This window comes from Rattus rattus, chromosome 2 (assembly GCF_011064425.1).
Source record: "Rattus rattus isolate New Zealand chromosome 2, Rrattus_CSIRO_v1, whole genome shotgun sequence".
NCBI classification, from domain to species: Eukaryota; Metazoa; Chordata; class Mammalia; order Rodentia; family Muridae; genus Rattus; species Rattus rattus.
Window position 1 is genome coordinate 100557534 of NC_046155.1, and position 14001 is coordinate 100571534.

A 14001-nucleotide genomic window follows, 5' to 3' on the forward strand; every position below is an offset into this window, starting at 1 on the left:
CAACCCCACCAACAATGGAGGAGTGTTCCTCTTTCTCCGCATCCTCGCCAGCATTTGCTGTCACCTGAGTTTTTGATCTTAGCCATTCTCACTGGTGTGAGGTAAAATCTCAGGGTTGTTTTGATTTGCATTTCCCTTATGACTAAAGATGTTGAACATTTCTTTAGGTGTTTCTCAGCCATTCGGCATTCCTCAGCTGAATATTATCACTCTTTTAAAGTAAACAAAACACAATGTATGTAGATTAATCATCCAATGTTTTGCTTCTAAAACCATACTTGACTTATCCAATGTCATAGCATGTTCATAATGATAGAAATATCCAAATATTGGTAATAAATGACATTTAAAAGCCATACAACAATCTCTCTTTTCTAGAGATACATACACATTTTGCAAATATCTTGGTTATGTAATGCATAAGTCTACATAGAAACTGATATATGATAATTCTATTGTATAATGAATATAGATATTTATGAAGAAAATTAAGGAAGTTATAATTACCACCTAAAAACTTTTTAAAACTGAGGAATGCATTTATTTTTGAGTCAGTAGCTACATAATCAAGTTAATAATTTGTTGTGTAAAGGGGAAGCACGGGATTCTAGATAAGAAGTACTAGCATGGATATTTATTACTCACAGTAAGAAGAATTTAAAGCATTTCTCTAGACCTCTGTCATGTACTATTAAAGTGCATATTCTGAAAATTCATACAGATTCAGCTGTCACAGTGTTGGACATAAAACTTATCACACTCTTAAAAGAGGAGAACACACCAGTGAGGCATATAGATTTATAGGTAGGGAAATTTAAGAATGAGTAAAAATGAATTACAGGCACTATGTCTTTGACATCTAGGACAAGCCTTACTTGTAATTATGTCTAGGTTATCACAAGAGTATGGGAGACAAAACACAGGTATTTCTCAAGATTTTCTTGTTCTAATTACTCAACTTCCTCTAGATTCTTTCTCATCTGTATCTGATCATTTGGACTCTGGCTGATCTCCTATTTTCCTATTAAAGAATCATGTACTTTATCATATCAATGCATAGTTCTACTGCAGTTTCCTATTCTTTCTGAGAATTTTCTTTAATCTATTTCAAAGTAACAAACTTTCTCCTGTGCTTTGATTTTTATTCAAAGACTTTTTTTAAAAACTGAGCATACCACTATCTAAAAGTCTAAACTTTATTTTGCTGATCCTCATTGCTTAAAATGTTCCTCTTGAAGTGTGTTTTAATGTGACCCCATAGGAAGAACAACAGTCTCAACCAACCAGACACCCCAGAGTTCCCAGGAATTAGACCAACAACGAAAATACACATGGAATAACCATAGCTCTAGCTGTATATGTAGAAGAAGGTTGGCTTGTCAGCTATCAGTTGGGGAAAGGCCTTTTTTCCTGTGAAGGCTTGATGCCTTACTCAAGGGGAATGCCAGGGCAGGGAGGCTGGAGGAATTGGGTGGGAGGGGGAGCAGTGTTTGGGGGTATGGAATGGGGGTTTACTGAAGGGAAACTGGGAAAGGGGTTAGCATTTGATTTGTGAATAAAGAAAATATCCAATAAAAAAGAAAAAAACACATAAATACTAATAACTACTACCAGGGCATCAATAGAAAAAGCATGTTTTTTTATCACTTTCCCAGCATATTAAAGATAAATAATCAGTTTCTTCAGTTGAAAACACAAATACATCTAAAATAAAAAAATCCATCGATAATGGTCTTTACTGGAAAAAAAATAAATTCAAATGTGTATAGTGGATACATCTCAATAATACACAAACACATTTTATATAATTAGGGAAAGAAGAGAAAGTTTTTAAATGTGGAATGAATATAATAGATGACAGATATGCCATAAAAACTAGAATGGCCCTCATCTCTTTTAACAGAGTAACACATTATCTGCGGGGTTATGTACATGATTCATAATAGCATTTTCAGTTCTGGATTCAGCTACGTGAGTCATACACTACAACAATTTTGAAATTATGACATATACATTATTTGAACAAATCTCAGTATCTTCTCAATACATATAACTAAGACCAGGGCAGATATATCAGTGTTCTATGTGCAGGAATCATGCATTCATACTGATGGAATAAGCACTAGCTGACCAATAAAATTATACTTTATTGTAGTCTCTATTAAATAAGCCAAAAGCAATCTTTGTTACTATTTATCTCAGTAACATCACATAATACATTAAAAAGGAAATTGTCATATTAAGAGAATCTTTTTAGGCATAAGGAAAATAATGTGGGCCATTCATTCATTATCATTTCATCACATGGGAAATGTGACTCAAAATGACAAACCACAAGCTACCCTATAGATCTGTCAGAATTAGGAAAATAAGCAGTAGTAAAACATATAGTAAATTTTGGTTATGTCCTAGAGTAGGACAACCAGAGACAAACAAAATCATGGCTACTCTTCAGCATCCTTAGAATGCTTTATCTCCCATGATAAACTAAAATGTAAATGAAAGATGCATTTACTGCTTGTCTAGATTCCCACTGAAATAATCATTCTTCACATAACCATGCGTTGTATAGATGGAAAAGAACAATCTGCATCTTTATCACCTAGACTATTTTCCATGTCTTTTATTCTCTAGAAGCACCTGGGATCACTCAAATGGGAAAATATAGTGGAAAGTTTCAGAACCAAGAAGAAAAAGAACAAAGAGAGCACCTGTGTCATGTCACCCAGAAAGATGCATGAGTAAAATGCACCATGGCATGTCAGACAGCAAAATCTGATGTATAAATTTTGAATGACCACATCCAGGTGTCAATTATTGCTGTAGTTACTCCTAAGGAAGGCATGTATTTCAGTCAGCACTTTACTGTTCAGCTCACTGTTTGCCTCTGGAGGATGCTTAATCACTGTGTGGCCTGGGGCTCTGCATCTGACAACTGATGTTCAGGTTACAAAGAAGGTGTAATAAGTTTGGTCCTTATTAACTGTTTGAAATAGTTGACTGATTACATCAAACATTTCATGTGAACTTTACAAGAAATTATGGCAATAACTCCAATTGAATGCAGTTGATCTTAAAAATAAACAAATGAATAATATCAAGCAATACCTGTGTCTCCAACACTTATACTTAATAATTTTATAAAGTTGCTTTCAGTATGTTTCTCATTTGTGCATTTAAATTTTATATTGAATTAGTTTGGGCCAAGGTCATGGAAGTAGATCTAATTTGAAGTTAAACTGATTCTAAGCTTAATTTGCAAAGCTGATTACATAGAAAATCCAAAAAAAATTTTCTATTGCACTGTTCTTTAAAAGGTCAGGTTAACCAACAAGCTTGGTGTACAGAATATTAGTTGTAAGTGACCTCAAGGCATTCCAACCTTTATTGTGATGATGAATAAGGAATTTATTCTATTATAATATAAAACTAATTTTCATAATTGATTTGTTATTACAATGCCACAGTCTTAGAATATCTTCAGTTTGAATTATCAACTAACATAAATTCTAAACATTCTTTGTTAATTTTTTTCCTGGCAATTTCCTGTATGGAACATTTTATGATGGAAATATGTAAATAATACTTTGTGCATTATTATCAATGAATGAAAGAAAAACCTCATTATAGAAGATAGAAAAAAACCCTTAGTATATGTTACTGGGAATGTAATTAAGTGATCACGTTTGTTACTGGTATCATTTGGTAGAATGCATTTTCAAATATGTGTGTTTTGTAGACATTTAGTTGCTTTAGATTTTTCCCTAAGCAGGTGTATTACATTTCATTTTAATAATGAAGTAAAAATTACTGTCATATTATAAAACACTTAATTTTTTTTGTATATTGATAGTCTTTATTTTTACAAGATGTTTTGATCATTATCACTGTATTCACCAATTCTTTCCATTCTTTATTACACTATTCACCCAACTGTGGTCCTTTATATTTTATGCATTTAAAGAATACTTTTTTTGGAAAATTTTTTTGGGTTCAAGATATTTCAAATCTTTTCAATGGTGTGTCAATGTATCAGTGCATGGTTTCTCATTTTTACACAGTTTTGTTTTTCTTTCCCAGGAGTTAAAATGTGCATCCACCAATGCCAATGGTGGAATTCTGTATGCCCATCCCTTCTTCATATTTTAATATAGTCTTTCTTTGACTTGCAAGGTTTTATGTTTGCTACCCCCGTCCCTGCAAGTTCATACCTGCCCTGTTGGGTCTAAAAGATAGTTTCCTTCCAGTCATCATCCACTTTTAGCACTTATATTAAATATGCTCAGATTACTGCACTACTTCTTGGACACTGAGGGACGTGTATTGAATATTGTATCTTTAGACCCAACTATTAGCCTTAGATCTCTCTCATCTTGAGCCCAAGCATTTCTCTGGTTTATTGATTATATAAAAAAAATCAAGCTACCAGATTCATTTCCCCAATTAAAAAACATAGACTAACAAAGTGTATAAGTAAACAGGACCCAGCATTGTGCTGCATACAGGAAATGTACCTCAGGGACAAAGACAGATACTATCTAGGAGAAAAAGGCTGGAAAATTTTATAGGCAAATAGTCCCAAGAAAAAAGCTGGAGTAGCCGTTCTAATATGGAATAAAATCAACTTTCAATGAAAAGTTACCGCTCATCAAATGGAAAATTTACCAAGATGAACTCTCAGTTCTGAACATCTATACTCCAAATGCAAGGGCAACCACACTCATAAAAGAAACTATTAATGACCAAACAAACATTGCACCACACACAATAAAAGTTGGAGACTTCAACACTCCATTCTTATTAATAGACAGATAATGGAAACAGAAACTAAACAGAGACAGTGAAACTAAAAGAAGTTATGAACCAAATGGATTTAACAAATATCTATAGAACATTTCATCCCAAAACAAAAGAATATATCCTCTTCTCAGTACCTCATGGTAACTTTTCCAAAATTAACCATATTGGTCACAAACCAGGCCTCAAAAGATACAAGAATATTGACATAACCACAGACTAAGGTTGGTCTTAAATAACCACAAAAACAACAGAAAACACACATATACATGGAAACTGAACAACCCTTGACTCAATTAGAACTTGACCAAGGAAGAAATAAAGAAAATAAAGACTTTTTAGAATTTAATGCAAATGAACGCACAACATATCCAAATTTATTGGACACAATGAAAGCAGTACTAAGAGGAAAACTCATAGCTCTGAATGTCTCCCAAAAGAAACTGGAGAGAGAATACACTAGCAACTTGAAAGGACACCAAAAAGTTCAGGAACAAAAGGAAACAAATATACCCAAGAGGACTAGAATGCAGGAAATAATCAAATTCTGGGATGAAGTCAACCAAGTAGAAACAAGTAGAACTATACAAAGAATCAACAAAACTAGGAGCTGGTTCTTTGACATAATGAACACTATAGGTAAGTACTTATCAAGACTAACCAGAGGACACAGAAAGAGTGTCCAAATTAAAAAAAAATTAGAAATAGAAAGAGAGACAAAACAACAGAAATTGAAGAATTCAAATAAATTATCAGATCCTACCACAAAAGCTTATCCTCAATAAAACTGGAAAATCTGGAAGAAATGGATGATTTTCTAGACAGATATCAGGTACCAAAGTTAAATCAGGATCATGGTTTATCTGAACAATCTAACCATCCCATAACCCCTAAAGATATGGAAGTTGTCATTAAAATTCTCCCAGCCAAAATTATCTGCAGACCAGATGTGTTTAGTGCAGATTTCTCAGACCTTCAAGGAAAACCTAATACTAATACTTTTTTAATTATTTCACAAAATAGAAACAGAAGAAACACTGCTCAATTCTATCTATGAAGCCACAATTATGCTCATAACTAAATCACAGAAAGACCCAACAAATCAAGAGAATTTCAGACCAATTTCTCTAATGAATATTGACACAAAAGTAATCAATAAAATTCTCACAGACAGAATCCAAGAACACATCAAAAGGATCATCCATCATGATCAAGTGGGATTCATCCTAAGTATGCAAGGATGGTTCAATATATGGTAATGTATCAATGTAATCTACTATATAAAAATGCCAATGAAAAAAGCCATGTGATCCATTACTTAGATGCTGAGAAAGCATTTGATAAAATTCAATACCCCTTCATGATAAAAGTGTTTGAAAGATCAGGAATTTAAAGTTCATACCTAAACATAATAAAGGGATTATGAAGCACATCAGTAGCCAATATCAAACTAAATAGAAACTTGTAGCAATCTCACTAAAACCAGGGACTAGAGAAGGCTGCCCACTCTCTCCGTACTTATTCAATATAGTATTTGAATCCCAGCCAGAGCAATCAGACAACAAAAGGAGGTCATAGGGATACATTTTGGAAAGGAAGAAGTCAAAATATCACTATTTGCAGATGATATGATAGTATACTTAAGTGACCCCAAAATTCCACCATGGTAATACTAAGCCTGATAAACAACTTCAACAAGGTGGCTAGGTATAAAATTAACTCAAACAAATCAGTAGCCTTCCTCTCCTCAAACAATAAACAGGCTGAGAAAGAAATTAGGGAAAAAGCACCTTTCACAATAGTCATACATAACATAAAATACTTGGAGTGACTGTCACCCATCAAGTATAAGATTTGTATGACATGTACTTCAAGTCTCTGAAGAAAGAAATCAAAGAACATCTCAGAAAATGGAAAGAATCCCCATGTTCAGGGATTGGCAGGTTTAATATTAAAAAAAATCACCGTCTCCATGAAAGTAATCTACAGATTCAATGCAATCCCCATCAAACTTCCAAACAAAATTCTTCTTGGAGTAAGAAACCAATTTGCAAATACATTTAGAAAAACAAAAGAACCAGGATAGCAAAACCTATCCTTAACAATAAAAGAACTTTTGGGGGGAATCATCTTCCCTGACCTTAAGCAGTTTTACAGAGCAACACTGATAAACACTGTATGGTATTTGTAAAGAGAAAGGCAGGTAAATGAATGGAATAGAATTGAAGATCCTTATACTTTTTGGTCACTTTTCATTGAAAGTTGATTTTATTCCTTACTAGAATGGCCACTCCAGCATTTTTCTTGGGACTATTTGCCTATAAAATTTTCTAGTCTTTTTCTCTTAGGTAGTATCTGTCTTTGTCACTGAAGTGTGTTTCCTGTATGAAGCACAATGCTGGGTCTTGTTTACCTGTGGCCAATAGATCTTTGACAAAGGTGCTAAAATCATCTAGTGAAAAAAAGATAGCATTTTCAACAAGTGGTACTGGTTCAATTGGAGGTGGAAAAATACAAATCAAACCATTCTTATGACACTGTACAAAGCCTAAAGCCTAAGTCCAATTGGATCAAGAACCACCACATAAAATCAGATAGAAGAAGGAATAGAAGAAATAAGTGAGGAAGAGGCTTGAACACATGTGCCCTGGGGAAATTTTCCTGAACAGAACACCAATGGTCTATGCTCTAAGCTCAAGAATTGACATATTAGACCTTATAAAATTGCAAAGCTTCTATAAGGCAAAGGACATTGTCATAGGACAAAATTACAACCAAAAATTGGGAAAATATCTTTACCAATGATACATGCAGTAGGGGGCTAATATCCAATATATACATAGAACTCAAGAAGTTAGTCTTCACAGAATTAAATAACCATATTAAAATTGTGTCCAGAGCTATACAAGGAATTCTCTGCTGAGGAATAAATATTGAATGGCTGAGATGTACATCAGGGAAATGCAAATCAAAACAACCCTGAGATTCCACCTCACACCAGTCATAATGGCTCAGATCAAAAACTCAGATGACAACAGATGCTGATAAGGATGTGGAGAATAGGAACACTTCTCCATTGTTAGTGGAATGGAAAGCTATACAACCAGACTGGAGATTCCTCAGAAAATTGGTCATTGTACCAACTGAGGACCCAGCTATACTACTCCTGAGAATATACCCAAATGATGCTCCAACAAACAACAAAGACACATGCTCCACTATGTTCATATCAGCCTTATTTGTAATAACCAGAAGCTAGAAAGAATCCAGAATTCTTTCTTTTTTAAATTTTTCATTAGATATATTTCTTTTCTTACATTTCAAACATTATTCCCCTTCCAAGTTTTCTGTCCACAAGCCTCCATTCCCACCCCTTCTCTCCCCCATATGAGTATTCCACTGATACATCCCCCTTACTGCTCCCCATAATCCCCTGCACTGGAGGGTCCAACCTTAGCAGGACCGAGGGCTTCCACTTTCACTGGTGCCCCAACAAGGCTATTCTTTGCTACATGTGGAGTTGGACTCCTGGGTCAGTCCATGTATAGTCTTTCAGTAGGTTAAGTCCCTTTAAGCACTGGTTGGTTGGCATTGCTGTTTTTAGGGGGTTGCGAGCTCCTTCAACTCATTCAATACTTCCTCTAATCCCCCCAAGGGGGTCCTGTTTTCAATTCAGTGGTTTGCTGCTAGCATTGACCTCTGTATTGGACGTTCTCTGGATGTGTCTCTATTTCTGGTACCTTTCAGGATGCATTTTTTAGCTTCATCAATCTTATCTAGTTTTGGTGGCTGTTTATATATATGGGCCACATGTGGGCAGGCTCTGAATGGCCGTTCCTTGAGTCGGTGCTCTAAACTTTGCTTCCATATCCCATCCTATGAATATTTTTTCACCTTTTAAGAAGGGTAGGGAGCATCCGTGATTTGGTCATCTTCTTGAACTTCCACCTTCTGCTGTGGATTACATCTAGGTAATTGAAGTTTATTGGCTAATATCCAGTATCAATGAGTCGTTTCAAGTGTCTTTTATTCAGATTGAGTTACTCACCAGGATGATATTTTCGGAGTTCAATCCATTTGCTTATGAATTTTGTGAAGTCATTGTTTTTGATAGCTGAAGTGAAGTGTACCCATTCCAGATATACTACATTTTGAATCCATTCCTCGTAGACCCAAGCTATACCCACTCCTGGAATATACTGAAAAAGATGATCCAACATAACAAGGACTCATGTTCCAATATGTCCATAGAAGTCTTATTTATAATAGTCACAAGCTGGAAAGAACCTAGATGGCCTTCAGTGGAGGAATGGATACAGAACATGTGGTACATTTACATAATGAGTATTTCTTATTAAAAACCAATACTTTCCTGAACTTCTTAGAAAAATGGATGGAACTAGAGAATATAATCTTGTGTGAGGTAACCCAATTTGAAAAGAACATACATGGTATGCACTCAATGATACGTGGATATTAACCCAAAAGATCAGAATGTCCAAGATACAATTCAGAGACCACAGGAAGCTCAAGATGAAGAAAGACCAAAGTGTGGATGCTTCAGTCCTTCTTAGAAGTTGAAACAAAAATATTCATAGGATGAAATATGGAGACAAAGTATGAAGGAGAGTCTGAAGAAAAGGCCCTCTAGAAAGGGCCCTGTCTGGAGATTCGTCCCATATAAAGTCACCAAACCCAGACGCAATTGAGGATGCAAAGAAGTGAATGGTAACAGGAGATAGATAAAGCTGCCAGAGCCTGATAAATACAGAGGCAGATGTTTAAAGGCAACCACTGGCTTGAGAATGTAGTTCCCCTTGCAAGAATTAGAGAAAGATGCTGAAGGGGTTTAAAATCCCATAGGATGAACAATAATAATTACCAACCAGAATCTCTCAGGGACTAAACAACCAAGGAGTACATATGGATCAACCTCTGGTTCCAGCATAGAATTGGCCTTGTTGACCATCAGTGGAAGGAAATGCTTTTGATCTTGTGAAAGTTAAATGCAGCAGTGCATGTGAAAACCATGGTGGGAAGTTTGGATGTAGTGGGTGGGAGGGCCGATAGCACTCAGAGAAGCAGGAAGAGGAAAATGCAATAGTGAGGTTTGGGAGAAAAAAACTGGGAAATGGGATAAAATTTGGAATGGAAATTAAAAAAATAACTATTAAAATGCAATACAGGAAAACACTATCAAATAGGTAAAGGAATTGAACAAAGGAGTCTAAGACCTTCAAATGCAAGAAGAAGCAATAAAGAATCACAAATTCTTTTGAGGACAAACCTTGAAATGGAAACCTAGGACATCAGTCAAGAATTATGATAAGGATAACCAACAGAATACAAAGATATGGAAAAGTATCTCGGCATAGACAATACCTTAGAAGATATCAACACAAACAACAAAAGAAAATAAAAACAACAAACCCAGAAAAACCAGGACCTGATGAACAGACCAAATCACAAAAGATAATAGAACCATCAGATAAGAATAATGGGAACATAGACAAACAAAGATTTCCAGGTCAAAACTTACACAATATCTTTTCTACAAATCAGCCCCATAAAGGATAACAATTGCAGAGCCTAACACTTAAAGGAGAAAAGATAACCCTAGAAAAAGCAAGAAACTAATTATCTTGGTCGTAAAAACAAAGAGAAGAAAAGCACACAAACATAATCTCACATAAATATAAGAGGAAGCAAATTCATCAATATTCCTTAACATTCTCAACATCAATGGTCTCAACTCCCAATAAAAAGACATAGATTAACAAACTGGATATTTAATGAGGACCCTGCATTCTGCTGCCTACAGGAAACACCTCAGACACAAAGACAGACACTACCTCAGAGTGAAAGGCTGGAAAACAACTTTCCAAGCAAATGGTATGAAGAAGCAAGCTGGAGTAGCCATTCTAATATTGAATAAAATCATTTTCAACTAAAAGTCATCAAAAAAAGATAAGGAAGGACACTTCATATTCATCAAAGGAAAATCCACCAAGATGAACTCTCAATCCTAAAATATCATGCTCCAAATACAAGGGGCACTTAAGACAATGAAAAAGAAAACCTTTAAAGCTCAAAACACACATTGCACCTCACTTTAATAGTGGGAGGAGATTTCAACATCCCACTCATCAATGGACAGATCATGGAAACAGAAATTAAAAAGAGACATAGACAGATCAAGAGAAGTCATGAACCAAATGTACTTAACAGATATTTATAGGACATTCTATCCTAAAACAAAGGATATACCTTCTTCTCACCATGTCATGGTACTTTCTCCAAAACTGACCATATACTGTGTCATAAAACAGGCCTCAATAGATACAGAAAGATAGAAATAATCCCATTCGTCCTATCAGACCACCATGGGATAAAGCTGGTCTTCAACAGCAATAAGGGAAGAAAGCCTACATATACAAGGAAGTTGAACAATGCTACTACTAATGATAGCCTAGTCAAGGAAAATAAAAGAAAGAATTAAAGAAAAAACTTCGTAGAATTTATTGAAATGAAGGTACAACATACCCAAACTTATGGGACACAATGAAAGCTGTGCTAAGAGGAAAATCTCATAGCTCTGAGTGCCTGCAGAAAGAAAACAGGAGAGAGCATATGTCACAGCTTGACAGCACACCCAAAAGCTCTAGAACAAAAAAAGAAGCAAATACACCCAGGAGAGAGAAGGCAGGAAATAATCAAACTCAGAGCTGAAATCAAACTAAGTAGAAACAAAAGGACCATACAAAAATCAACAGACCAAAAAGTTGATTTTTTGAGAAAATCAACAAGATAGATAAACTCTTAGCCAGACTAATGAGAGGAAATGGAGAATGTGTCCAAATTACCAAAATCAGAAATGAAAAGGGAGACATAACTACAGAATCAGAGGAAATTAAAAAAAATCATCAGATCCTACTACAAAAGGCTATATTCAACAAAACTTGAAAATCTGCAGGAAATGGACAATTTCCTAGACAGATAACAGGTACCAAAGTTAAATCAGGAACAGATAAACCAGTTAAACAACCCCATAACTCCTAAAGAAATAAAAGCAGTCATTAAAGCTCTCCCAACCAAAAAGAGCCAAGGTCCAGATGGGTTTAGCGCAGAATTCTATCAGACCTTCATAGAAGACCTCATACCAATACTATCCAAACTGTTCCACAAAATTGAAACAGATGGAGTGCTACTAAATTCCTACTATGAAGCCACAATTACTCTTATACCTAAACAACACAATGACCCAACAAAGAAAGAGAACTTCTGCTGCGCCCAACCTCGACCAGCAAGGAAGACATGACCACAGGGAGATCTTCTTCAAGCAGTTTTTACTCAGGAACCTGATACACCTTTGACTCTCTTTCTCTTCTGGCTCTATCTCTTCTGACTCTCTCTGACTCTCTTTCCCCAGGGAGAACGCCGTGGCACCACACTTAAATAGCTAGCACGGCCAGTCCCATGCCACATTGGTCATATAGAGAGGCTGTCCCACTGGACAGGCCTTAAGCCAGGCCAGGCAACTTGTAGCCAAATAAGGACTTGTTTACTGCAAGGAGTGCTCACCTTTGGGAGGATGGGAACCAGCGCCATCTTTGAGGCGAGCGACACGTGGCAGCTCTCGATTCCTTTTGTTTAATTAACCAAGCAGGCAAGGCACACAGCTGGTGTGGCTGACCCCCGTCTTAGGATCATCCCTTCATTAAAACTGTCGTAGGACACCTAAACCCCACAAGGTTTATGCCTTGGGTAGAAGGAAGTTGCCCGTCACTGGGCAGGTCACTTTCAAGCCTGCACTCCAGGGCAGTGCAACTAGGTCTTCTGAATGACCGTAAGCCAGGCAGAGGACTGTCCTGCTTCAATGGCTGTAAATGTCTGTACCACCATAGCCACGTGCACTTCTCTGAACAAACCTCATTCTACAGAGACACCACAGGCTCACTAGGGAGACCAGCAGCAAGAGTCCAGCTAGGGCTCCCATACCCTTACTCTGTAAGATGATTCATAGCAGCAACAATCCGTTGAATTCCATAGCAAATTCCCCAGCATCTGCACATGTGGAGTTCACGGTCAAGGGCTAAGCTACCGTGGCGATCCATTGAAATCAGATTCTCAGTCCAGTACCTAAAAAATAACTTGACAACTGTTTTGAGCAAATTAGAGTGGGCTTAAGGTCGCGATGTATCGGCATGAGTCTCAGGAACACCGATAGTATCCCCCACTGGGACTCCGTTTTTGACCAGCATTTTGGGTCACACCAAGAAGTGTCAGCAACAGCAGGATCTTCATTCTTTTACCTCTGGTCAATCTTTCAGGGACCCACAATGGATCTTGCTGGTCCTGAGGAAACACAAACAGACCCTCTTGCCCGGCCGCGTAACACAGGGTCTGGCCCTGCCATAAGCCAGTGAGCATCTATCCACTTCACATAACCTTTCAATGTGCCCCAACACTGATGTCGGTCCAGCGACAGAAAGGTCATCATTCAAAATTAAAAAATTAAGAGTAAAAAGGCCTGGATATCTGTTCCTTGGGAGTTTTGCCATGGCCTATTCCCCCTTTTGTTTAATTAACATTCCTTCAGAGTGCAGTGTGCTGCTCAACAATACCTTGACCTTAGGATATAAGGCAGACCATGGCTCCAACTGCCATCCATCTGTTTACAAAAAGTTTGAAAAGATTGGGCGGTGTATGCTGGGCCATTATCAGTTTTAACGTGTTGAGGCTTTCCCCAAGCAGCCCAGGCTTCTAGGCAGTGTCAAAACATTGTGTGCCTTTCCCCCCACTCATGGGGTAGCATGAATGACACACCTGAGCAGGTATCCACAGAAAACATAATGTATTTTAGGTCCCAAATCAGATATGTGAGTTACATCCATTTGCCAAATCTTTAGAGCAGTAAGCCCCTGGATTAGCCCCCACTAGGGGATGATGGAAAGTTGACATCCTAAAACTATCTGTCGAGCATCTATAAGACAGATGACTCTTCTGCTGTAAGGTTTTGTTGTAGGCTACATGATCCAATGATTTAAGAAGATAAACTCCATGGGGTTTGAGATTTAGCTCAGCGGTAGAGTACTTACCCAACGGCTTTGATGAGTCTGACTCCGGAAAAAAAAAAAGAAAAAAAGAAAAAAAAAAAAAGAAGATAAACTCCATTGGTGCATCTATCCACAAAGATCATTTCCC